Consider the following 27,291-nt stretch of genomic DNA (forward strand, 5'->3'; position numbering starts at 1 on the left):
TAGTGAACTGGTTTGAACAAGTAATCACAGTTACGCCTGTTCAGAAAAGTAAAAAAAAACCAAAACATTTGTATAATAACAAATAAGTAAAGTAAAATTTATAGTAAACTTTTTTAGGCAATATTTGGGTGCATTGGGGTATTTGCATAATTTTTTGCGCCTTTTCCCAGAAGTGCGCTGTATTTCACTATGTGGCATAATTTTGGTTTGCGCCTAATTTGCCTTTGTATTTCTTCTGCTTCCAGATATTTGCGCATAATATAACATTGTTTTTGCACCAAAAAATAAACACAAATTGCACAAAAACCCCCCAGTCCAGACCAAGCGTAGAAAAGGCAATAGTATGAATTGCACTAAAATTTGTGCTCCAAAAAGTCTAAATAACATATGAGACTGCAAAGACGAATGAGGGGCAGATAAAATACTCTCTAACGGTGCAAAAAGAGCTCAGGGAAGGAGGAAAAAAATATAAATGACCCCCGGAGTCTCATGAATCAGTCAGTCACTTGTGGTAATTGTTTAAGTCTCACGTTGGAGATTTCTTAGTCTCATTAAGAGATAAAAGGTCGCTGCTGCCAGAAAACCAAGGAAGACGCCGGAGATACTTCCAATAATTATCACAAACTTAGGAAAGGTTATCCATGAAGTCCACGTCTGTCCCTGACCTCAGCAGCTCGGAACTTACTGTAAAAGGTTTACAAGAATTCAGAAATGTTATAATTATAGAATAAAGACAAATGAATCATTCCTATTATTAACTATTTCCAGTCCGGAATTCCAGCCTCTCCAGGACTGTGCACATCCATATCATAGTCCCACAGACTCATGGATTTGTTTGCATAATTATTTTGGGATATCTTAGATATTAAAGGGATTTTTCACTGTGCAAAAAACATCTAATAAGGAAAAATGTAGGAAACTTATATAAGTAGACCTTCGGAGGGCCTCTATGTCTCCTGTAGTTACCAGCTGTTCTCAGGTGCTTCCTCTCCTTATGATCACATCATGACAATTGGGCCAAACCCTCGTCTGAAATGTAGCCGCTAATGCCAGGGGTTCACTACCAACATTACCGGAGCAAAGTTGAGTTCCCCCTACAGAGGTTAAAGGGTTAAAAACAACAGGATCACTGGAAAAACATCTTCTAATTACCCCCAAGTAGAGATGAGCGGAGCCTAACCTGTAATGTTCATGGTCTATGCCGAACATTGCATGTTTGGTTCCCCAGACTTTTTCAGTATACTGGGTTCTGGATACAGGTTCAGTTTACTGGGTTCTGGATACAGGTTCAGTATACCGGGGTCCATACACAGGTTATGGCTACCTGGTACTGGATACAGTTTCTGAATATGTGGATTCCGGATACAGGTTCAGTATACATTTCATACATTTTCAGTTCAGACTGGGATTCAGGTCCAGCAAAACAAAAACAGACAGTAGTACTATAGATCATAGGAGAAAGTTTAACCAACCCTGATTGAACTGAGCCCTTGACTTTATCCAGACCTTGGATGCCGCCCCCAGCAGCTAACTGGCTCTAGCCCCTGCATCATTCAACCTAAGTCTAACACAGAGCTCCAGCATAAACCCCCCAGATTTCCAGGAATCAGATCCTGCAAGGCAGTTGTCAATCATCTCCATTCAGAGCCCATCCAGGGGATTCTCAGAGTCCCCCCAGCATCTGCTCTGTGTTATATCCCCTGACAACCATACATACAGTACATCCCCATTGTCTGTACTATCCATATTATTCCATTGCCATCGGAGTCTGTATGGAAGTAATTACATGTCCCCAAAGTCACTGTACAGCGAGGAGCGAATGGGAACACTCCGCCTCTGGACGCCGAGTATCTGGGGGACACACATGACGGCGGTTTTCTAATGCTGTTTAACGGATCCATTTAATGCTCCTCTGCAAATTACCGGCCGCGGCTCCGGTCTTATAGAAACCCGAGGGAAGCAGAACATTTTCATTAAAAAAGGAATAAATGAAGGTCATCTATGCAGAAATATCAAATCCATTTATCGCTTTATCGTAGGTTTATAGAGAAAACTAAAGAAGTCTATTTAATATTATATCTGTGAAGGGGATTTTCAGACCTCAAACTATAAATGACCCGTAACTATGTGATTAGTGGAGGTGCCACCCCTGGAGCACGTGGCACATAGCTGTATTACACTACAAGGCTGCCTGTAGGGGGCGCTCTTATAATAGTAAGAGTGAGGTATGGGGAGACGAGGGATGCATTACTATCGAAGAGACAGCTCCATAGTGTGGAAGTGCTGGGTGTCACAACCCCATCGAGAATCTGTAGAGGGCCTGTGTCTTACGGCCATTTTGAGGGGTTTCCATTTTTACCTCTTCCATGGCCAGTAGATAGTCAGAGTATTATAACCTCCGACCATGGTTACTATGTATATAACCTATTAGAGGGGAGGCTCATCCATCTATAGTGGGGGCACAAGTAGAAAAGTCTATCAGGAGGGACAAAGCAGGTTATATCATATACAAGAGGGTAAAAGGTTAGTTACAGTATATAGGAATGGGGCACAGCCAGTAGAGACCAGAGTGGTCACAGTATATAGGATAGAGCTACAGCCAGTGGGGGGAAAGGGAGGTCACAGTATATAGGATAGAGCTACAGCCAGTGGGGGGAAAGGGAGGTCACAGTATATAGGATAGAGCTACAGCCAGTGGGGGGAAAGGGAGGTCACAGTATATAGGATAGAGCTACAGCCAGTGGGGGGAAAGGGAGGTCATAGTATATAGGATAGTGCCACAGCAATTGGGTACAGGGGAGGTCATAGTATATAGGATAGTGCCACAGCCATTGGGTACAGGGGAGGTCATAGTATATATGAATAGTTCACATCTCGTGTGGAGGCAGAGGTCACAGTATATAGGATAGGGCCACAGCCAGTGGGGGGAAATCAGGGCTGCATTTGCCATGAAAATCCCACCTCAGATTCCAGAGGCCTTTTTCGGGTGGTGTGTAGGCCAATCGGCACTCACCTTACTCTCTACTGCCACCAGGTGGTAAGGACTCCTCTCTTTAGGCCTCCTGCACTTGTGGGCCCCAAACCGGGTCATTGGCGTAAGGAGGGTGTGAGCGCTCATCTCCCCTTTCCATAGGGAGCTCCCCGCTTCCTTCATGGGCTTCAGGGCCACGATTCAGCATTGTGCACCATCGGAGTGATATTGATGTTTTGCTTCCCCCAGAAAATCCTTAGCTAAATACATTTTTCCTGTAATATATTTGTGCCCCGGATCCTCACCTGTGGAGAGTCGGTTCCCTCTGAGCTCATTAGTTGTAATGTATCGCGGATACTGTAGATAATTGATTCCCGGGAAGAGAATTGCGCGGCAGCCACATTTGACAGGGTTCACTTTCTTTGCCATCTCTGATTATAAAATAATATGGTTGATTAAGATTTAATAGTGTTCAAAGGTTAATCCAGAATTAAAAGACAAGATAAATTAACATCCAGAGACCGATTTGTTGTTGAACCTTCATTTCTATCAGGGCAAAAATATGAGAAAATAAAGCGGAATCCGTGCGGAGATCCATGACGTGAGCGGGAAATCTGCTTCACCCGGATCTATGGGGGACGAGTCACTGGGGTAACGATATTAAACCTCATGACTGTGATCATAACTGCTAGAAATGGATTTGTATTGGATTTATACTCTAAGAACACAGGGGACGGGGCAGGGATCTCGCCATAGTTTAATAGAAGACATCACGAAGGCCACAGTTTTGCGTCTTTATTCCGTTTTTTAACCCCCTCCGCGCTTTCCAAAAATAGGATGTGACTAGAGCAGGGAAAGCTCTGGTCTCTATTGTGTTGTTCAAAGTCTGACTGTTCCAAGCTGATAGTGTCCAACTACTGGAATCACCATCTGTCATGAGGGCCCCTTCCTCACATTCCTAAATTTCATCCGGCCGCTCCATTCCATACCGTGGTAACAACAGAAATGACAGTGCAGAACACTCTGCTATCACCGGCCCTCCCAAACAGAGTCTCTCCCCATACTGTCCTCTGTATATACACAGCTCACTGCTCTAAGCCGCCCTCATGGCGTCTCCCACTGTGTCTCTCTTCTCACTATCCGTCCTCACTGACAGAGACTGGGAGAGAGGAGGAGAGAGGAGCAGGAGTCATATCTCTGCTGCTACAGCTCCTCCTATTCAGCAGAACTCACACATGTAAACAAAGAAGCACAGAGAGTTTGCACATAGTACAGATAAGTAGCAGGACTGCTGAATCACTTGATGAGCATCTAGAGATTATCCCTGAATCAGTAAAAGCACATTGGTAACTTACATAAAGAGGTGGTGAACATAAATTATAAGAGTCTAAGATGCCAAAATGTATTATGTTATTTTTGGGACATTTGTTTGAGTCGGAGAACTGGACTTTGGTTGACCACTTCAGGCCCAGCCTGATCTTTCAGACCTTAATTAATGAGGTTGTACCAATTATGTTGCTATAATTGGTGAGGGTCCCAGTGTTTGGACCCACAGGGCTCCTGTTATCACTAATTGATGGAATGCCGGGTCAGGGATATGTTCTAGCAGGACACAGGCTGCTCCTCAATTACTAAGAAAATGACCCCTATTGTCCTGAAAAGCCGATTGTGTCTACAGTATCCGAGATGCCATAAAGAAAATCCACAAAGGACGAAGCTGTCAGTGATCTACGAGGACTCATTCGGCTTTCATGCCGGCTCTTATGTCAGCAAATATTCTGCCGCTCTGAGGCCAAGATTCTCCACTTACAGTCAAGTGAAGGATTTATGATCAAATATTAACAATTTTTTCTTAAATTAGTTATTTATAGAAGGGGTTTCCAAAGTGTCGCCGTCCCTGACAGTTATATGTGTAGATGCCCCCAGTGGCTGCTCATATTTTCACCAATGTCAGGTGTCAGATTACCTAAATCTGGTGTCTCCGATGACTCAAATCTTCACCAGCCACAGAAGATCTGAGCAAGGGCCAAATAAAGTGGTGCCCTCTGTCGGGGCAGTGCATTGGGTGCCAGAATTAATGAAGAACGAGCTCCAAAAATTCTGAATCTGGCGCCCCCTGCACATTACACAGGTAACTGCACATAGTACACACTGCACTGGTCTTGGTAAATGTGGACCAATCTCCTGCTACAGTTTCTCCTATTCATCAGTGACAGCACAAAAGTAATTACCAGGACTGCTGAATAACTTGATGAACATTCAGGAATTATCCACACGGCAGTAAAGGTACACGGGCAATTCATGTAATAGCGAGGCTAACTTCTTTAACTATCTAGAAATTGCCCTCCTCAGGGGCCGATAAATGTGACTAGTTTATTAAGACACATTTAATCCATACTGGTATGTTTTACATTATTTTTTTGTTATTGTCCTTGTATAAGGTGCAATTGAAAGACCAAAAATAGATAATAGGGCACATTTATGGAATGGGCTGTGCCAGAATTTTGCTGTAGTTTGCGCACGGATTTATGACGTGTTTGCGGCAGTTTTGTGTAACGACTGCTCTGTGCCGCAACACAAAACTCTGCACCTAAAGGGGCACTCGGTGCCAGTTCACACGGGGCCTCACATTCATGTTGAAATTCTGACAGACATGTGGCACACACCCGTTATACCGTATATACTCGTGTATAAGCCGAGTTTTTCAGCACAAAAAATGTGCTGACAAACGTCCCATCGGCTTATACACGAGTCACAACAAGTTAAAAAATACTTAAAAAATAATAAAGTTATATACTCACCCTCCGGTGGCCCCGATCTGCAGGGCTGCTCCACCGATGTCCTCTTCTGGCTTCCCGGCGCCTCTTCTGCCGAGGCCAGAAGAGGACCCGCGCGGACATCGGGGGAGCAGCGCTGCAGATCGGGGCCACCGGAGGGTGAGTATATAACTTTATTATTTTTTTTAATGCTGGGCTGGGCTGTATACTACTGGGGGCAAGCTGGGCAGTGCTGTATACTACTGGGGGCAGGCTGGGCAGTGCTGTATACTACTGGGGGCAGGCTGGGGTGGCTGTATACTACTGGGGGCAGGCTGGGCAGTGCTGTATACTACTGGGAGCAGGCTGGGCAGGGCTGTATACTACTGGGAGCAGGCTGGGCAGGGCTGTATACTACTGGGGGCAAGCTGGGCAGTGCTGTATACTACTGGGAGCAGGCTGGGCTGTGCTGTATACTACTGGGGGCAGGCTGGGCTGTGCTGTATACTACTGGGGGCAAGCTGGGCAGTGCTGTATACTACTGGGGGCAGGCTGGGCTGTGCTGTATACTACTGGGGGCAAGCTGGGCAGGGCTGTATACTACTGGGGGCAAGCTGGGCAGTGCTGTATACTACTGGGGGCAGGCTGGGCTGTGCTGTATACTACTGGGGGCAAGCTGGGCAGGGCTGTATACTACTGGGGGCAGGCTGGGCTGTGCTGTATACTACTGGGGGCAAGCTGGGCAGTGCTGTATACTACTGGGGGCAGGCTGGGCTGTGCTGTATACTACTGGGAGCAGGCTGGGCTGTGCTGTATACTACTGGGAGCAGGCTGGGCAGTGCTGTATACTACTGGGGGCAAGCTGGGCAGTGCTGTATACTACTGGGGGCAGGCTGGGCTGTGCTGTATACTACTGGGAGCAGGCTGGGCAGTGCTGTATACTACTGGGGGCAAGCTGGGCAGTGCTGTATACTACTGGGGGCAAGCTGGGCAGTGCTGTATACTACTGGGGGCAAGCTGGGCAGTGCTGTATACTACTGGGGGCAAGCTGGGCAGTGCTGTATACTACTGGGGGCAAGCTGGGCAGTGCTGTATACTACTGGGGGCAGGCTGGGCTGTGCTGTATACTACTGGGGGCAAGCTGGGCAGTGCTGTATACTACTGGGGGCAAGCTGGGCAGTGCTGTATACTACTGGGAGCAGGCTGGGGTGGCTGCATACTACTGGGGGCAAGCTGGGCTGTGCTGTATACTACTGGGGGCAAGCTGGGCAGTGCTGTATACTACTGGGGGCAGGCTCGGCAGTGCTGTATACTACTGGGAGCAGGCTGGGCTGTGCTGTATACTACTGGGGGCAGGCTGGGCTGTGCTGTATACTACTGGGAGCAGGCTGGGGTGGCTGCATACTACTGGGGGCAGGCTGGGCAGTGCTGTATACTACTGGGAGCAGGCTGGGCTGTGCTGTATACTACTGGGGGCAGGCTGGGCTGTGCTGTATACTACTGGGGGCAAGCTGGGCAGTGCTGTATACTACTGGGGGCAGGCTGGGCTGTGCTGTATACTACTGGGGGCAAGCTGGGCAGTGCTGTATACTACTGGGGGCAAGCTGGGCAGGGCTGTATACTACTGGGAGCAGGCTGGGCAGTGCTGTATACTACTGGGGGCAGGCTGGGCAGGGCTGTATACTACTGGGAGCAGGCTGGGCAGTGCTGTATACTACTGGGAGCAGGCTGGGCAGGGCTGCATACTACTGGGGGCAAGCTGGGCAGTGCTGTATACTACTGGGGGCAGGCTGGGCAGTGCTGTATACTACTGGGGGCAAGCTGGGCAGTGCTGTATACTACTGGGAGCAGGCTGGGCAGTGCTGTATACTACTGGGGGCCAAGCTGGGCAGTGCTGTATACTACTGGGGGCAAGCTGGGCAGTGCTGTATACTACTGGGGGCAGGCTGGGGTGGCTGTATACTACTGGGGGCAGGCTGGGCAGTGCTGTATACTACTGGGAGCAGGCTGGGCAGGGCTGTATACTACTGGGAGCAGGCTGGGCAGGGCTGTATACTACTGGGAGCAAGCTGGGCAGTGCTGCATACTACTGGGAGCAAGCTGGGCTGTGCTGTATACTACTGGGGGCAGGCTGGGGTGGCTGTATACTACTGGGGGCAGGCTGGGCAGTGCTGTATACTACTGGGAGCAGGCTGGGCAGGGCTGTATACTACTGGGAGCAGGCTGGGCAGGGCTGTATACTACTGGGAGCAAGCTGGGCAGTGCTGCATACTACTGGGAGCAAGCTGGGCAGTGCTGTATACTACTGGGGGCAAGCTGGGCAGTGCTGTATACTACTGGGAGCAGGCTGGGGTGGCTGCATACTACTGGGGGCAAGCTGGGCAGTGCTGTATACTACTGGGGGCAAGCTGGGCAGTGCTGTATACTACTGGGGGCAAGCTGGGCAGTGCTGTATACTACTGGGGGCAAGCTGGGCAGTGCTGTATACTACTGGGGCCAAGCTGGGCAGTGCTGTATACTACTGGGGGCAAGCTGGGCAGTGCTGTATACTACTGGGGGCAAGCTGGGCAGTGCTGTATACTACTGGGGGCCAAGCTGGGCAGTGCTGTATACTACTGGGGGCAAGCTGGGCAGTGCTGTATACTACTGGGGGCAGGCTGGGCAGTGCTGTATACTACTGGGGGCAGGCTGGGGTGGCTGTATACTACTGGGGGCAGGCTGGGGTGGCTGTATACTACTGGGGCAGGCTGGGGTGGCTGTATACTACTGGGGCAGGCTGGGATGGCTGTATACTACTGTGGGCCGGCTGTTTACTATAGGGGGCTGGCTGGCTATATAAGGGGGGGGGGGGGAGTCTGTGACCAATCCATTTCCCACCCTCGGCTTATACTCGAGTCAATAGGTTTTCCCAGTTTTTGGTGGTAAAATTGGGGGTCTCGGCTTATACTCGGGTCGGCTTATACTCGAGTATATACGGTACTTAATGCGCCAAAAAATACTGGTGCACTCGGTTTAAGCATAATCTGTGAACGCAGGATGAAGACAATGCGCCAGTATTCAGTAACCCGGTGCACATCAGGCAGACTGCACGTAGCGTCTCACTGCGTCGCTAATGATAAATGAGGCCCAATAAGATCAAGAAAATAATTAATCTGAATAAAAAATGTAAGTGCACCCAAGAAAGTCCTGTAGGTTAGTCACAGGGCAGCGTCAGGCGCAGGAGGAGATTGGATTCTCGTATTTCGGAACCGTTCCGTGTAGAACTGCAGAATTGCTTTTTACTTTTTTGTTACATTGTGTTACTATAAAGATTCTCCTTCGGGTCCTGGATGAAACATTGATGGGAATATTGGATGTTATTAAGCTTAAACATGATCCATAAATCATGAGACGCGGCGCAGACATATTGTGCCGTCTGTAAGAAGCTGGTGGATTCAGACATGAAATATTTAAAGGGACAGATACATCGGTATAGGGAACGTATGGACAACACATCAGCCATAGGGGAACAATTCTCCCATTTCTTATGTTCCAGTCTTTCCAGTAAATATGCGATTTTTGTTTTCCTTTTTTCGTGGACAGATCTGCGTGAGGTCTCTTCTACTATCTAACAATTTCTACTTCCTACTTCCTGCGCTTTATGTCCCTAGTAAAGTATTGGGAAGCCAGAAAAAAATTCCCAGTGAAATTGATGCAAATAAACGCATTTACGTTACACAATACGTTTACGCATTTTCCTTTCGCCATTTGCTGTTCGCTCCATATGCCCCCCCCCCCTTTGTTTAATGGGTCGGTCTAATCACCGGGACATCAAATTTAAATAGGTTCTATTATTTTTTAATAAATCCCCCCAAAAAAATGTTTATGTTTTCTACAAAACAAAAATTGAAGACGTATTGGAAAATGTCAGAAATCCGCATATCCCTTCACCTGGCGCGGCGGAGACGTCCGGCACTGATGGCGCTACGTGACGAGACTCTCACGGCTATGGGGGGGGTCTCCTGATATTTCTCCGGGGCCGCTGTATATGACGAGTGGAATAGAGCCAGAGGTTACACGCAGCTGCAGGCTGTCAAATTAACAGAATGTTAGAATAAGTTTTTCTTCCATCCATGCGTGAAACGCGCAGCGATATCAGGGAAAACACCAGAGCAGATGCTCAGCCTCCACACTTCTATTAGTCCGCATCGCTACATTATAGCACAAAACCTTCACAGGAACAAATCCCAATCCTCTGTCATCCACAGGCTCCCAAATCCTGCAGAAGGGGCACATTTTCCGGATTATTGGGCACCATGTAAAGGCTGAGGGCGAGGAAGCATTGTCCACAGAAGTGAATGGGACCATTGAAGGGGCAATGTCACCCACCTTTATAAATTACCAGCCCCTCAGGTCACTGATGAAATGTCCTTTCTACAATTCTCTCTGAATGTCCTTTCAATTTCTAACATAAAGTTATATTTCACCCGTTTACCTATAAAAAAAAATTGCTCTCAAAATCATTCAAATGATCTGAAAAGAGTCATTTATTGCCTGAGATGAGTCACTTTTTTGATGTGAGTGGGAGAGCTTCACTTCTGATGCCCCTACTATATCTTCAGTTCTAGAGTACTTAGAATGATTTTGGTACCATAATAAATATAATAGTCGCATCTTACAAATTGCATCAGGATCATTGTCCACCGAGCCACAAAACCGATAAAGGTAGTTACAGAAACAGACTTTTTATCTGCATGAGAGTCTTTTCTTTAAAGGGAATCTTCCATTTGCTTTCAAATCTTGTTTAATCCTTGTGCTGAGTGGTTTTGCCGAAAAAACAATTATAAAATGATGATAATGAGGCTCTGTCGCTCCTGTGGCTGCCCCGGCGCTTCTCCTCTCACCCTAATTATGCTCCAGCCTTGTCCTGCTGAGAATACATCACCTGGCAGGCAGAAGTAATCAATCGCTGCACCATCTCCCAGCTGCTGTGTATGAGTCATCCGGCTCAGGCTGATTAGTCCTGTCTGGACAGTTCAGGAAGCTCCATGTAATGTACTGCAGGCAGCAGCACCCAGCTTTCCCGAAGTTTTATAAAACCACTCGGATCAGGGATTAAACAAGATGGGGGTCATTTATTAAGGGCCCGATTCGCGTTTTCCCGACGTGCTACCCGAATATTTCCGTTTTGCGCCGCTTGTACTTAAATTGCCCCGGGATTTTGGCGCACGCGATCGGATTGTGGCGCATCGGCGCTGGCATGCGCGCGACGGAAATCGGGGGGCGTGGCCGAACGAAAACCCGACGTATTCGGAAAAACCGCCGCATTTAAAAACCGAAAATGTGTCGCATAAGGACCGCTTACCTTCACCTGGTCCAGCTCGGTGCATTCCGGCGCGATGAGTTTACTTTCAGCGCAGCAGCGCCACCTGGTGGACGGCGGAAGAACTACCTTATTAAATCCCGGCCGGACCCGAATCCAGAGCGGAGAAGCCGCCGCTGGAACGCGAATGGACCGGGTAAGTAAATTTGCCCCGATATGTTTCTGCATTAGTGTTGCTACAGCATTCTCAAGGTATTTCCTTTAATGGGACACCAGCATCATACTTGTAGGTGCTATAAAACTGAACGTAGCAACAAAAATTCTAGGAATTCTAGAAAGGACAACAGCTCCACTATGGACACAGCGGTCTCTTTAAAAACTAGTCAGTCCAGGTTTTAAAGTTATCGCCTATCCATGGAACTGGAGCCACTGGTCAAACATGCGCATTGCTTCAAATAATGGTCAACTATCCTACTAAGAAGATGGAACAAATAATTGTGCAGGATCTGACTACACAGGGTCTGTTTGTAGTCTGTTACCATAGACACACATTGATGCACATTTACTAAGGGTCCACGGACCGCAAATATTTTCTTTTTGCCCTGAATTGCCCCGGGTTTTTGGCGCACATGATTGGTGCCTGCTTTCATGCAACACAAATCGGGGGCGTGGCCGTTGGACAACCCGACGGATTCGGACAAACCGCAGAATTTAAAAACAAAATTGTGTCGCAAGATCAAGAACTTACATGCACCAGGAAGTAGAAGGAGAACTCCGGCGGATCTCAATGGGGGAAGCAGCACATGAAGGAAATTGGACGCACGATTAGAGATGAGCGAGTATACTCGTCCGAGCTTGATGCTCGTTCGAGTATTAAGGTACTCGAAACGGCTCGTTGCTCGGACGAGTATTTCCCCTGCTCGAGATCGAGCATTTAATGAAAAAAACACAGTGAAGAACAATGAAGAATAGAATAAAAACAGTGAACACAGTGACCACAGGATCATTTAAGTGAAAAACACAGTGAAGAACACAGTGAAGCACGGGGGAGACATCGGGCAGCACGGGGGAGACATCGGGCAGCACGGGGGAGACATCGGGCAGCACGGGGAGACATCGGGCGGCACGGGGGAGACATCGGGCGGCACGTGGGAGACATCGGGCGGCACGGGGGAGACATCGGGCAGCACGGGGGAGACATCGGGCAGCACGGGGAGACATCGGGCAGCACGGGGGAGACATCGGGCAGCACGGGGAGACATCGGGCAGCACGGGGGAGACATCGGGCAGCACGGGGAGACATCGGGCGGCACGGGGGAGACATCGGGCGGCACGTGGGAGACATCGGGCAGCACGGGGGAGACATCGGCCAGCACGGGGGAGACATCGGCCAGCACGGGGGAGACATCGGGCAGCACGGGGGAGACATCGGGCAGCACGGGGGAGACATCGGCCAGCACGGGGGAGACATCGGGCAGCACGGGGGAGACATCGGCCAGCACGGGGGAGACATCGGGCAGCACGGGGAGACATCGGGCAGCACGGGGAGACATCGGCCAGCACGGGGGAGACATCGGCCAGCACGGGGGAGACATCGGGCAGCACGGGGGAGACATCGGGCAGCACGGGGGAGACATCGGGCAGCACGGGGGAGACATCGGGCAGCACGGGGAGACATCGGGCAGCACGGGGGAGACATCGGGCAGCACGGGGGAGACATCGGCCAGCACGGGGGAGACATCGGCCAGCACGGGGGAGACATCGGCCAGCACGGGGGAGACATCGGGCAGCACGGGGGAGACATCGGACAGCACGGGGGAGACATCGGGCAGCACGGGGGAGACATCAAGCAGCAGGGAGACATCGGGCAGCAGGGAGACATCGGGCAGCAGGGGGGAGACATCGGGCAGCACGGGGGAGACATCGGGCAGCACGGGGAGACATCGGGCAGCACGGGGGAGACATCGGACAGCACGGGGAGACATCGGGCAGCACGGGGGAGACATCGGGCAGCACGGGGGAGACATCGGGCAGCACGGGGGAGACATCGGGCAGCACGGGGGAGACATCAAGCAGCACGGGGGAGACATCAAGCAGCAGGGAGACATCAAGCAGCACGGGGAGACATCGGGCAGCACGGGGAGACATCGGGCAGCACGGGGGAGACATCGGGCAGCACGGGGGAGACATCAAGCAGCACGGGGGAGACATCAAGCAGCAGGGAGACATCAAGCAGCACGGGGAGACATCGGGCAGCACGGGGAGACATCGGGCAGCACGGGGGAGACATCGGGCAGCACGGGGAGACATCGGGCAGCACGGGGAGACATCGGGCAGCACGGGGGATACATCGGGCAGCACGGGGGAGACATCGGCCAGCACGGGGGAGACATCGGCCAGCACGGGGGAGACATCGGGCAGCACGGGGGAGACATCGGGCAGCACGGGGGAGACATCGGGCAGCACGGGGGAGACATCGGGCAGCACGGGAGAGACATCGGGCAGCACGGGGGAGACATCGGGCAGCACGGGGGAGACATCGGGCAGCACGGGGGAGACATCGGGCAGCACGGGGGAGACATCGGGCAGCACGGGGAGACATCGGGCAGCACGGGGGAGACATCGGACAGCACGGGGAGACATCGGGCAGCACGGGGGAGACATCGGGCAGCACGGGGGAGACATCGGGCAGCACGGGGGAGACATCGGGCAGCACGGGGGAGACATCAAGCAGCACGGGGGAGACATCAAGCAGCAGGGAGACATCAAGCAGCACGGGGAGACATCGGGCAGCACGGGGAGACATCGGGCAGCACGGGGGAGACATCGGGCAGCGCGGGGAGACATCGGGCAGCACGGGGAGACATCGGGCAGCACGGGGGATACATCGGGCAGCACGGGGGAGACATCGGCCAGCACGGGGGAGACATCGGCCAGCACGGGGGAGACATCGGGCAGCACGGGGGAGACATCGGGCAGCACGGGGGAGACATCGGGCAGCACGGGAGAGACATCGGGCAGCACGGGGGAGACATCGGGCAGCACGGGGGAGACATCGGGCAGCACGGGGGAGACATCGGGCAGCACGGGGGAGACATCGGGCAGCACGGGGAGACATCGGGCAGCACGGGGAGACATCGGGCAGCACGGGGGAGACATCGGGCAGCACGGGGAGACATCGGGCAGCACGGGGAGACATCGGGCAGCACGGGGAGACTTCAGTGGAAGAAGAGGAGCGGATCCCGGGACAGCGTATCACCCCGACAAGTAAGCAGATGTGCCGAACATCTGTAATCTATTCTTCACTGTGTTTTTCACTGCGTTTTTCACTTAAATGATCCTGTGTTCACTGTTTTTATTCTATTCTTCACTGTTCTTCACATCTGATAACTTGTCGGGAGATAATATACGCGCGGAGCAGTGAAGAATAGATTGCAGATGTTTGCATACATCTGATCACTTATCAGAAGACATTCTTTTTCAGTTAAATAACACATTTTATTCCCGAACCTTGGTCCCTTTGAAAAATGCTCGGGTCTCCCATTGACTTCAATGGGGTTCGTTATTCGAGACGAGCACTCGAGCATCGGGAAAAGTTTGTCTCGAATAACGAGCACCCGAGCATTTTAGTGCTCGCTCATCTCTACGCACGATCTTACTGAATCGCGCTGGACCTGAATCCTCGTCGGACAACGTGCGATGGGACGGGTAAGTAAATGTGCCCCATTGTTCTGCACGGGGGCTGTAGCTTCTATTTTTCATCTGAAATGCATGAAGACATTGAAAAGTGTAACATCTTAAGAGGAGAAACCCCTTATAGAGCCGCGCGGCAGATTCCACGGCTTCTGTGTGGATTTACATGATAATAAAGTTGGCGCCGGGGTGAGGGGTAAGTCATTATATAAAGGCCTGGGAGAATCGGCAGGGTGACGCCATATGGTGAGGCTTTCTGTACAGATATAAATAGTCTGCGGCTCCTCTGGGGAATCTCGCTGCTGGAATATCTCATCCAATCGCTTCTATATGAACATTTCTCACCACAATAAATGAAAACTCAGAGAGAAGATTTGGTAATGTTCTTTTTCTCCACAGATTAATCCATTTTTAACTTGTAGCTTCTTCTAAATGCGACTAATTTCTGTGTTTAACCATCGTTACAAGCCGAAACACCAATCACGTATCAGTCCCGGAGAAAAGAAACAATGTCATGAATGATCAGTGATGCGTCTGGTGGATTGTAAGATATTCCCCTCAGAGATCCCCCTGCTCCTCGTATAACTCCCTCAGGGGCTCTACTTCCTGTTCCCCTGTGACACACAGGAAATGCCACTCGGCCAATGAATGGCTGGGACAGGTCACCGCTGGCTAGTGATTGGCTGAGCAGTCCATGAATTATATACCCCCAACCATCTATGGAGGATCGGTAACAGAATCGAGTGTTTGGGGATCGGTGAGATGACTATCACTTGTTTTTTATACCATTTTATGACCATTAATTTTAGATTCTTATGATTGGAGAACTCCTTTAAATTATTGTTAATATTATTGCTTTTTAACCCCTTCAGGACGCAGCCAGTTTAAAGCTTATAGAGGACCTGTCACCTGAAATAAACCCTTTAGCAGCACATGAGAGTGAGCAGCTGCCTAGCCTTACCCCAGTAATAGCAGTGCAATGAAGACAAAAAGTGAAAATCATAGGACAGGGAGGTACTGCACTCCTGCGCTTTGTCTAGCTGGCCATCGCCTGCACATGATCTCAGTACTTTGGGACCATTTCCTTCCCATTATCTCAGTGCATCGGGACCATCTCCTTCCAACGATCTCAGTATATTTGGACCATCCTCTGCCCAAGATCTCAGTACATCTGGACCATTTCCTTCCCATTATCTCAGTGCATTGGGTCCATCTCCTGCCCAGGATCTTAGTGCATCGGGACAATCTGCTTCCCATGATCTAACAACATATCAGGGCCATCTCCTTCCCAAGATCTCAGTGCATCGGGACCATCTCCTAATCCATTATCTCAATACATCAGGACCATCTTCTGCTCATGATATAGGTACATCGGGACATCTTCTGCCCAAGATCTCAGTACATCTGGACCATCTCCTTCCCACAATCTCAGTACATCGGGACCAGCTCCTTCTCATTATCTCAATACATCAGGACCATCTTCTGCCTGGGATCTCAGTACATCGGGACCATCTCCTGGGAAAGATCTCAGTACATCTGGACCATCTCCTTCCCACGATCTTAGTACATCGGGATCATCTCCTTCCCGCAATCTCAGTGTATTGGAACCATCTTCTGCTCATGATCTTAGTACATCGGGACCATCTCCTGGGAAAGATCTCAGTACATCGGGACCATCTCCTGGGAAAGATCTCAGTACATCTGGACCATCTCCTTCCCACGATCTCAGTACATCGGGATCATCTCCTTCCCATTGTCTCAGTACATCAGGACCATCTTCTGCCTGGGATCTCAGTACATCTGGACCATCTCCTTCCCACGATCTCAGTACATCGGGATCATCTCCTTCCCATTGTCTCAGTACATTGGCACCATCTGCTCCAGATCTCAGTACTTTTGCCATCATGATCTTGGTGTACCCTTATCATCTCCTGTCAATCCCAAATGATAATTATTTACTGATCATGATGTTATGATTTTATGAATCATGACGATCTTGGTGCGTTATATACATAAACCATATAAGACGTCTGCTTCCCCTCTGTCCATTATTTATAAAAGTTCTTTGCCTTTAAATCACTTTCAAACATTGACATGACCAAAACTGCTGCAACGGAACCGTGATCGTATTCTTCTGAAGTGCAGTCGGCTCCATTCCTCTCTTTGCTCCTGAATAGCGATGACTAAACATAGTCTACCGACTTCACTCAACGGCCAATCTGCTCGCTTCCAACCCATCTCTTGCGCTCAGGCACTTTCAAATGGTAATGGCTTCAGCTTCTGTAGAATCAATATGCCCCAGATTTCATCTATAAATGGAAATTTCTTCCACACCTTTCATGAGTTACAGGGATTCTCCATTTTTTAACGAGCTTCGTCTTATTATAGAAAAACACAATAGAATGGAAAAAAATAACAATTCCAAAAATAAGTCATTTTTTTAATGATAACATTTTTAATGACTTGTTAAAAATAAGTCAAAAGTCCATGAAAGAATTTTACCTGAATACAAAATTTGGGATGAAAGCTTTGAAATACCCGACACAATAGATGGAATCAAACGTCAAGTCAAAAAGCTGCCGGCTGCTCTCTGGTCTTTCTAGTATAAAGAGTCACATTTCCTGACAACATGGAACATTTGGATGATAAGAGCGAGCGAACCGTAATTTTTTTAAAAAGGAGTTAAAAAAAATTTCCCGGGTCGTCAGAAATAGACGTTTGTTCTGAAGTCGTCGTCAGGCTTTTCGCTCCGGTTCTTTAGATGTTTTAAATGTCAATATCTACTTTTTCATTAAAGTTCCAGGATGGGATTATCTAATTATTCGGAAATTCTCTCGCATGTTATATCGCGCCGAGCACTTATAGATTATATTATTACAGCCGCCAGGAGTTTATTAAAGAAATCACAGAATAAATCCCATTAAATGCTAATAAAAGGGCGATTCCACCTATAATCACAACGTACACTCCGCTCTGTCCATTGTGCGCAGATACAGATGACGGAGGAAGAGGAGGCTGATCCATCTTTTCTTGTTATTCTTGGTTCTTATTGTTTCCAGCATACAATGCTCTTCTCTGTGATTAAAGGGTTTGCTGCAGCTTTATATCTTATGCCCCAACCACATGATAGGGGGCAACATGTGATCGGCGAGTGACCGATCACTGGGATTTCAACCAAGTGTGAGAACCGGACCCCTATATTCCAGAGAACGGGAGTCCTGGCATTCCAGAGAACGGGAGTCCTGACAATCCAGGGAACGGGAGTCCTGACATTCCAGGGAACGGGAGTCCTGACATTCCAGGGAACGGGAGTCCTGACATTCCAGAGAACTGGAGTTCTGGCATTCCAGAGAACGGGAGTCCTGACATTCCAGGGAATGGGAGTCCTGGCATTCCAGAGAACGGGAGTCCTGGCATTCCAGAGAACAGGAGTCCTGACATTCCAGGAAACGGGAGTCCTGACATTCCAGGGAACGGGAGTCCTGACATTCCAGAGAACAGGAGTCCTGACATTCCAGGAAACGGGAGTCCTGACATTCCAGGGAACGGGAGTCCTGACATTCCAGAGAACTGGAGTTCTGGCATTCCAGAGAACGGGAGTCCTGACATTCCAGGGAATGGGAGTCCTGGCATTCCAGAGAACGGGAGTCCTGGCATTCCAGAGAACAGGAGTCCTGACATTCCAGGAAACGGGAGTCCTGACATTCCAGGGAACTGGAGTCCTGGCATTCCAGAGAACAGGAGTCCTGACATTCCAGGAAACGGGAGTCCTGACATTCCAGGGAACGGGAGTCCTGACATTCCAGAGAACTGGAGTTCTGGCATTCCAGAGAACGGGAGTCCTGACATTCCAGGGAATGGGAGTCCTGGCATTCCAGAGAACGGGAGTCCTGACATTCCAGAGAATGGGAGTCCTGGCATTCCAGAGAACAGGAATCCTGACATTCCAGGGAACGGGAGTCCTGACATTCCAGAGAACGGGAGTCCTGACATTCCAGGGAACGGGAGTCCTGACATTCCAGAGAACTGGAGTTCTGGCATTCCAGAGAACGGGAGTCCTGACATTCCAGGGAATGGGAGTCCTGGCATTCCAGAGAACGGGAGTCCTGGCATTCCAGAGAACGGGAGTCCTGACATTCCAGGGAACGGGAGTCCTGACATTCCAGAGAACTGGAGTCCTGGCATTCCAGAGAACGGGAGTCCTGACATTCCAGGGAATGGGAGTCCTGGCATTCCAGAGAACGTGAGTCCTGACATTCCAGGGAACTGGAGTCCTGACATTCCAGAGAACTGGAGTCCTGGCATTCCAGAGAACTGGAGTCCTGACATTCCAGAGAACTGGAGTCCTGGCATTCCAGAGAACGGGAGTCCTGACATTCCAGGGAACGGGAGTCCTGGCATTCCAGAGAACGGGAGCCCTGACATTCCAGAGAACGTGAGTCCTGACATTCCAGGGAACTGGAGTCCTGACATTCCAGAGAACTGGAGTCCTGGCATTCCAGAGAACTGGAGTCCTGACATTCCAGAGAACTGGAGTCCTGGCATTCCAGAGAACGGGAGTCCTGACATTCCAGAGAACGGGAGTCCTGACATTCCAGAGAACAGGAGTCCTGACATTCCAGAGAACGGAAGTCCTTGCATTCCAGGGAACGGGAGTCCTGGCATTCCAGAGAACGGGAGTCCTGGCATTCCAGAGAACGGGAGTCCTGACATTCCAGAGAACGGGAGTCCTGGCATTCCAGAGAACGGGAGTCCTAGCATTCCAGAGAACTGGAGTCCTGACATTCCAGGGAACTGGAGTCCTGGCATTCTAGGGAACGGGAGTCCTGGCATTCCAGAGAACGGGAGTCCTGACATTCCAGGGAATGGGAGTCCTGGCATTCCAGAGAACTGGAGTCCTGGCATTCCAGAGAACTGGAGTCCTGACATTCCAGGGAACGGGAGCCCTGGCATTCCAGAGAACGGAAGTCCTTGCATTCCAGGGAACGGGAGTCCTGCCATTCCAGAGAACGGGAGTCCTGGCATTCCAGAGAACGGGAGTCCTGGCATTCCAGGGAATGGGAGTCCTGGCATTCCAGGGAATGGAGTCCTGGCATTCCAGAGAACGGGAGTCCTGGCATTCCAGAGAACGGGAGTCCTGACATTCCAGAAAATGGGAGTCCTGGCATTCCAGAGAACGGGAGTCCTGGCATTCCAGAGAACGGGAGTCCTGACATTCCAGGGAATGGGAGTCCTGGCATTCCAGAGAACGGGAGTCCTGACATTCCAGAGAATGGGAGTCCTGGCATTCCAGAGAACAGGAATCCTGACATTCCAGGGAACGGGAGTCCTGACATTCCAGAGAACGGGAGTCCTGACATTCCAGGGAACGGGAGTCCTGACATTCCAGAGAACTGGAGTTCTGGCATTCCAGAGAACGGGAGTCCTGACATTCCAGGGAATGGGAGTCCTGGCATTCCAGAGAACGGGAGTCCTGGCATTCCAGAGAACGGGAGTCCTGACATTCCAGGGAACGGGAGTCCTGACATTCCAGAGAACTGGAGTCCTGGCATTCCAGAGAACGGGAGTCCTGACATTCCAGGGAATGGGAGTCCTGGCATTCCAGAGAACGTGAGTCCTGGCATTCCAGGGAACTGGAGTCCTGACATTCCAGAGAACTGGAGTCCTGGCATTCCAGAGAACTGGAGTCCTGACATTCCAGGGAACGGGAGTCCTGGCATTCCAGAGAACGGGAGTCCTGACATTCCAGGGAACGGGAGTCCTGGCATTCCAGAGAACGGAAGTCCTTGCATTCCAGGGAACGGGAGTCCTGGCATTCCAGAGAACGGGAGTCCTGGCATTCCAGAGAACGGGAGTCCTGACATTCCAGAGAACGGGAGTCCTGGCATTCCAGAGAACGGGAGTCCTAGCATTCCAGAGAACTGGAGTCCTGACATTCCAGGGAACTGGAGTCCTGGCATTCTAGGGAACGGGAGTCCTGGCATTCCAGAGAACGGGAGTCCTGACATTCCAGGGAATGGGAGTCCTGGCATTCCAGAGAACTGGAGTCCTGGCATTCTAGGGAACGGGAGTCCTGGCATTCTAGGGAACGGGAGTCCTGACATTCCAGAGAACTGGAGTCCTGACATTCCAGGGAACGGGAGCCCTGGCATTCCAGAGAACGGAAGTCCTTGCATTCCAGGGAACGGGAGTCCTGCCATTCCAGAGAACGGGAGTCCTGGCATTCCAGAGAACGGGAGTCCTGGCATTCCAGGGAATGGGAGTCCTGGCATTCCAGGGAATGGAGTCCTGGCATTCCAGAGAACGGGAGTCCTGGCATTCCAGAGAACGGGAGCCCTGCCATTCCAGAGAACAGAAGTCCTGGCATTCCAGAGAACGGGAGTCCTGACATTCCAGGGAATGGGAGTCCTGGCATTCCAGAAAACGGGAGTCCTGACATTCCAGGGAATGGGAGTCCTGGCATTCCAGAGAACGGGAGTCCTGGCATTCCAGAGAACGGGAGTCCTGACATTCTAGGGAACGGGAGTCCTGACATTCCAGGGAACGGGAGTCCTGACATTCCAGGGAACGGGAGTCCTGACATTCCAGGGAACGGGAGTCCTGACATTCCAGGGAACGGGAGTCCTGACATTCTAGGGAACGGGAGTCCTGACATTCCAGAGAACGGGAGTCCTGACATTCCAGAGAACGGGAGTCCTGACATTCCAGGGAATGGGAGTCCTGGCATTCCAGAAAACGGGAGCCCTGCCATTCCAGAGAACTGGAGTCCTGACATTCCAGAGAACGGAAGTCCTTGCATTCCAGGGAACGGGAGCCCTGCCACTCCAGAGAACGGGAGCCCTGCCATTCCAGAGAACGGGAGTCCTGGCATTCCAGAGAACGCGAGTCTTGGCATTCCAGGGAATGGGAGTCCTGGCATTCCAGAGAACGGGAGTCCTGGCATTCCAGGGAACGGGAGTCCTGGCATTCCAGAGAACAGGAGTTCTGGCATTCTAGGGAACGGGAGTCCTGGCATTCTAGGGAACGGGAGTCCTGACATTCCAGAGAACGGGAGTCCTGGCATTCTAGGGAACTGGAGTCCTGACATTCCAGAGAACGGGAGTCCTGACATTCCAGAGAACGGGAGTCCTGACAGTGCAAAATTATTCCTCACTGCAAATCCTGCATTACATATCATTTGTTTAAAGGGGGATAAACCTGGGAACGAGTGGGGATATGCACAGAGGTATATGTGCTCTCCCCTCCCATAGTAGGATAGGTTAACAAAAGACAAAAGAGGTACGAGCGCTCTCCTCGTGCATTAAATGATATTTGTGCTGTGGGAATTCCTTCTTTGTGATTGGACTTTCACCTGGTGTGGTGGATCAAAAAGCGTATACGATCAATTCCCGAGTATCCTGGCAGCTTCTCCGTGTTCCAGGGGCATCAATGGATGGTTTTCAAAATAAAGCAGCTACACCTGAATATGAACCGGAGCGGACAATAAAAACTCTTTTTGGTCACACTAGGCTTCCGTAGCGCGATCATTAGATCACTGCTATGACAGGGGATAACTATGGATACTAATGATGTGCTACGAGCTCTGACACTCCACTTCTAGTATGTAGATCCTATTTAATGCACCACCTTACAATGAATATACTCGAGCTAACATACATACGCTGAGGCAGAACCCGTGATTTCTCCGACCGGAAGTCCTCATTGAGCTCCGGTGGATATGCGATCACGGAGAAACATAAATACACTATTTCCTCATATTTATTGGGAATCATGTGACCCTCTCTTTGTCCCACTCTGCTTATAATAATCCTTGATACTTCCTTTATCGATGTTGTTGTTTTATTCAATGATGACCTTGCATTCCGGTAACGGCTTGAACCGGATGCAGTCCAAAGATACCGGAGGTCACTTTTCCAGTGTGTATGTATTTTATGCCTAACAGCGCAATGTGACTTTTATGTATATGCCTGAAGAAGGTTCTAGTTCGGGACCGAAGCGCGTTGCGATGTTTTATGTATGCTTTTATTAAATAAAGCAAGATACTGATTTTAATATTGGGAGTTCGCTACCAATATACAAGCTTGGAATATTAGCAGTTTTTATACAATTTTTTAAAGGGGTAATCCGGGAATATGCTATAACTCAATGTCATTTATCGCAAAATGGAGCTTAAAGGAAATCTACCATTAAAATCCATCCTGATAAACCCGGGACATAGATCCAGGCACCGGGACTGTGGGATCTTCTTATATGTGATATCCATGGCCTTCTAACATCAACTTTTATAATTAAGCTAATGGTCCTCAGGGGCACTGGTGGGTGTTACCAGAGCCCTTCAGTGTCACAGATTGACAAGCTGTAACAATGAGCAGAACACGCCTCTCCCTCCTCCCTCTGTCTGTGTAACCTAGCAGCAGCAGGAACTGCAGGGGGACGGGAGATCTGCTCTGCTCATTGTAACAACAAATGAAAAGACTGAGGGGCTCTAGAAAGACACCAGAGCCCCTCAGGCTCATAAACATAATTTTAAAAGTTTATTCAAGAAGGAAGGAGGCCAAGGATAACAAGAAGATACCACAGTCCCGGGTTTATGTTGGATTCTGATGGTGGATTCGATATAAGTAGTTTGCTTTTATGATTCACAAAATCGTATGGGATTTCCAAAGAGCATGAAGTTATCTCCAGTTTGGCCACTACAACTACAACTCCCATGATCCCTCAGTTCTCAGTAACTCCTCCTCCCTTTTATGCTCTGCTCCCAGTGATGATGTAACAGACTGTCCTGTTGTTACCATAGTAATGATGTGTAACTGCCATCACTGCACATCACATCACTGAGATGACGTCTCACCACACACCGGCCATACTGGACTACAACCAAACATGGTGGTGATCACATGACCTGCCCAGGCAGGTGCAGAACATGTGATGTGGACATGTGACCCGCGGCATCTTCTGTCCTGTGTCTCCTCCCCAGGGACAAAGTCACATGACTGATTAAAGGGCCGGGAGCATTTTATTCTCCATTATAGTGTATGACCACAATGACCACAATGGAAGGAACATTGTAACTAATTACCTATCAGCTTCTATTTTAATAACCAATTTGAACATGAATTACGCCGACTCCTGGAATAACCCTTTAAGCATTTTTATGCCAAAATATAACTTTTCAAGCTTAAATAATTTCTAGTATTTTAGGAGCAGCTTAATTCAGCAGAAGAGAAGAACTTTTCACCTCCCGGAAATACTTGGCTGAGCACGAACTGAAGGTTGTTGCCACGTCAGCGTATCCGAAAATCGACAATTATCTAACAAGCGAATGACTAGGAAATCACAGGCAGCACTGGGGTTACATGCAGGATCGGTTCTTTAGGTTTGTTCTTAAGTTGAATTTGTATGAAGATCGGAACAGGTATATTTTTAATGTATAACTTGAGGCAAATTTTGGGGGGATTTTTCAAATTTAGGGTTTTCATGGGATCAAGGATGAACGATAATGCTGCATTACAGACACCTTACAGCTGATCATTTCATACATTTCATACTGGGACAGTATGTTCAGGAAATTACCAGCATCCAGGGAGCTTCACCAGAAGTCACATTGAGAGGTCTGTTTGTAACTAGGGGTCATCTGTAAATCGGAAGTTCTTAAAGAGGTCCTTTCACTTTCTCACACATGTGGTGATGAACATATCCATTGTAGGGGCTGCTGCACAGATTGGGGGGCACTTTGAATTTTCTTCCTTGCCCCTACGGTTTTTTAGATATCAGTCCCAGTATCTGACCATTATAAACCTCTCTACTGTCAGAGAGGAGGAGCTGGAGCACCTCCCTAACTTCTTGTACTGTGAAATTATAGTGAATCATCAAATATTTTTCAAGGACAAATTAAAATTTGATTGGCTAAAATAATGTTGTACTATATGCCCTACATATCAGGTATTTTACAACAATTTTTTACTCTTTTTTTTTAAGTTTTTGTAAGAGGAAACTTGTTGTAAGCCACAATGCAGATATGTTTTCCCATGTGCGACAGAATAGACTCTTATTAGGTGTAAGGGAAACTGGCTACACTATTGGGGCGGCTATTCCTCCAGATCTCACTATACAAGGACATGGAGGATTTCTGAAGTCATAATATATTCTGCAGCAGGACAATGATCCCAAACATTCAAGAAAAACAAACCAGTCCTGGATGTGATGATGTAGACTCCGAAAAACCCTGATCTCATTTTCAAGTCTGTCTTGGATTACACGAAACGATAGAAGGATTTTATTCAGTCTATATCCATAGAAGGTCTGTGCATAGTTCTCCGAGATGTTTGGAACAACCTCCCTGCAGAATTCGTTCAAAAACTGTGTGTAAGTAAAAATCAAAGTATAGATTATGGCCATTCACATTCATTAACCCAACGCTCAGACTTTTTTAAAGGATTCTGCAATTTTTGTCCCAACTTGCCTAAAAACTTGGAAAAAAAAATGTATTAAGCCTGCTTATATCCAACAGCCTGATCCAATTTCCAGTGGCGCCTGTTCCTGGGTGAGCACCGGTGCACCCATTACAAAGTCGCTTGGCTCACAAAAACAGAAAGTTTCACCAAGATTAAAGTGAAGTTTAACTTATAAGTAGAGATGAGCGAGCACTAAAATGCTCGAGTGCTCATTACTCGGGTTAAACTTTTCCTGATGCTCGAGTGCTCGTCTCGAATAACGAGCCCCATTGAAGTCAATGGGAGACTCGAGCATTTTTCACTAAAAGAACACATTGAAAGAAGAACACTGAAGAACACATTGCAGATGTTTCCATACATGTTTCCATACATCTGCAATGTGTTCTTCACACATATTGTTCTTCATGTACTATTTTGTTCGCACCGTTCCGCGCGTATCTCCCGACAAGCAATCTATCTGCAATGTGTTCTTCACTTAAATGATCCTGTGTTCACTGTGTTCTTCACTGTGTTTCATTAAGTAAATGCTCGATCTTGAGCCTGCGAGATACTCGTCCAAGCAACGAGCAGTTGCAAGTACCCTAATACTTGAATGAAGTTCTGCATCAAGTTCTGCAGTTTAAGGACTTGAGGATCTTCGAAGGTCCAGGAATGGTTCTTGTATACGTGTTGTGGGGGGGAGTCGGCACAGACTTATGTAGAGTTCAGGGCTGGGGATCCCATTTCTTATAATCTATCAGGGAAGTATCAAACATTAGTTATTAGTTTAGGTGCCCACGGACCCCCCAGACGCCTCATACCCCTGCCGGTGCCCAGTCCCTCCATATTACAATCCATATCACTGCCCGGAGAACTACAAACCTGCTAACCAGCCCTGATGAATACTTCAATCTCTCTTCCTTGCTGGAATATTTCCAGTTCTGCTCCGTTCCATATTCCAAACATTTGCTGAATTGGAAATATGATAAGGTCACGGAGAGAGAGCGGCAGATGCTGAAATTTATCTTATTGCTAATAGATTTGCATATTTTATTGGATGCAGATGTCTGTGATCCCCAAATATATGGAGAACAGAACCAACCGGGCGCTGACATCTGCTCACAGAAGGACGTATGACAAGCAAAACTTTCCTTTAAGATACAAATATTAAAATTATATTAGAAATCACAATAAAAGTAACGACCAATAAAGACAAACTCAAAATATCCCGGAGGACGGATGATGTAAGGAAGCCCAATCTGTACAGAGCAGCTCATGGGGATCTCTCCTCCCCCAGAATGTGGATTGTGGTCAGACATTTACCCCTATCATGTCTACAATCTGAACATCTATATATTCCTACTGAAGCTGCTGTGTGCTTAATCCCAAGCTCCTAAAAAGGGAAAAGGATCTGATTGTTGTGCAGTGGGACGAGCGGCCACATTCAGGTTTGGGCTCAGCCGAGTCCGACCCTCACCAGTAATTGCCCTCTCCGATCACCCAGATAGAAGGCCAGGCCTGTGGGGCTGCACTTATCTCATCACTGCACATAAGGAAGGTCCGTGTGACCCTTCTTCCTCCAAAATATAAGTCTCTATTCAGCACATGGTACAATCCATACAAACAGCGAATGTAGGGGAGTAAGTCACTGATACATCCGGATCCTAAACCAGATTGTTAGTCAGAGATGATGCGGCACCGATCCAGCGCACCTGATATAGTCAGGATGTGCGGCCCAGGTCTTGATGGGCGGATAATGCGGCTGCTCTTGGGGTGTTATTATCTACAAAACATTTATACTGAGCTGGAGATCCCTATAGTGCAGGTGCTAAGCTAATAAGGATGAAAACCTTGTAGAATCTAAACCTTAACAATCCTCTTCTGTGCAAAGCGTCTCCTCTGGAAAAATATTATTATCCTAGAAACCCAATAAGTAAATACAAACCCAAAGCTAGAAGACCTTTATACAGACCCAGACCTCAAAATACAGACCCAGACCTCAAAATACAGACCCAGACCTCAAAATACAGACCCTCCACACAATCACACACCCCAAAAACCTCTATAAAACTTTGGACGCTCTCAGTGGAGTCGTGTGGCTTTGCGTTCAGCTTTGAGGACCTTCAAAATTATGAT

This window comes from Engystomops pustulosus, chromosome 8 (genome assembly GCF_040894005.1).
Source record: "Engystomops pustulosus chromosome 8, aEngPut4.maternal, whole genome shotgun sequence".
NCBI lineage: Eukaryota > Metazoa > Chordata > Amphibia > Anura > Leptodactylidae > Engystomops > Engystomops pustulosus.